This window comes from Galeopterus variegatus, unplaced genomic scaffold (assembly GCF_000696425.1).
Source record: "Galeopterus variegatus unplaced genomic scaffold, G_variegatus-3.0.2 Scaffold8380, whole genome shotgun sequence".
NCBI lineage: Eukaryota > Metazoa > Chordata > Mammalia > Dermoptera > Cynocephalidae > Galeopterus > Galeopterus variegatus.
The window spans coordinates 82,529-83,849 of NW_007734491.1; positions in this window are offsets into that span (position 1 = coordinate 82,529).

Consider the following 1,321-nt stretch of genomic DNA (forward strand, 5'->3'; position numbering starts at 1 on the left):
CATAGCGGTCATAGGCCATGGCTGCCAGCAGGAAAAACTCTGTGCTGCCCATTGCTAGGGAGATGTACAGCTGGAGCACACAGCTGTGGAATGGGATGGACTTCCAGGCCGACAGGAAGTGAACAGACATCTGTGGGACAGTGCTATTAGTATAATAGATGTCCACCAATGACAGGACACTCAGGAAAAGGTACATGGGGGTATTAAGCCTGTTGTCCAGCCTGATAAGAAGGAGGATGAGAAAGTTCCCCAGCATGGTCACCATATACATGGCCAGGAACAGGACAAAGAGTCACTGGACAGCCCCAGCAGAATGAACTCACTCAGCCATGTCTGGTTTTCCAGGCCCGTGAGCCTGTGAGGACCAAACCCAAGTTACAGTCAATAAATACCAGAATGTCAGGGTAGCAGAATGTCTTATGAAATCACTTACACCAAATAGCAATGTAATATTAAATAATGTCATTTCCTAGGTTGTATACATATATCCCCTTCAAGGTGTTGGACCACAGTAAAACCCATTGATGTGGCTCAGATTCAAAGATGAAAGAAAACTCTGCTTCCTTAAGTGGGAAAGGTTTTATTAAAATGCTTAGACATTTGAATTAAAAAGATTTACTCTGAAAACTCACTCTTTACTTTTAGATCCAATTCCTAACCATGGAGTTTGTTCACTTCTTTGTTGGATACAAGTTTTTTCCTCCTTAAGAATCCATAGTGAAGTACCCTAGCGGTTATAAACACTTTTTTAAAAAGTTTACTCTTCTACCTCTGATTCTCTGACTATGAAACATGATGTGTAATTTTTGTCCTTTAATAATTAGAAATGTTTGGTTTCAACTTAGAAAGTAGAAAACAAATTTCAAGTGGCAAAAAAATGTCAAAATGACGTACTTTTTAAATTTTTATATTTTTTACAATTGCATCTTAGAGTCAGTAAAGTAAAAAATGAAGATCTGGCTGATCAAGATCAGTTCTGAAAAATCTTCACATGGTTGTCTCTTATCTGGGTGAGAGAATGGGAGGAAAGAATCCCCAGTGCTATTTACTTCCCTCAGCAGAAGAGTGGCAGAGTATGGGTTAACAGCAGAAAATGACTGAAAAGAAACAAATCAATGTCAATGATGCATTAACTATCATCTTCCCTAAAAGATGATAAGAGCTCAAATACCTTCCGTAAGCATTAGCCTATTAACGAAGAAACAATGGTAATCTAGTTGCACATTCCCACTGATTCTATTTGTTTCTGTCCTGAATAGCAATAGTTACAGTGTGATAAAGAAAATTAACTGGAATTAAGTCATTGAAATAACTGTAGATT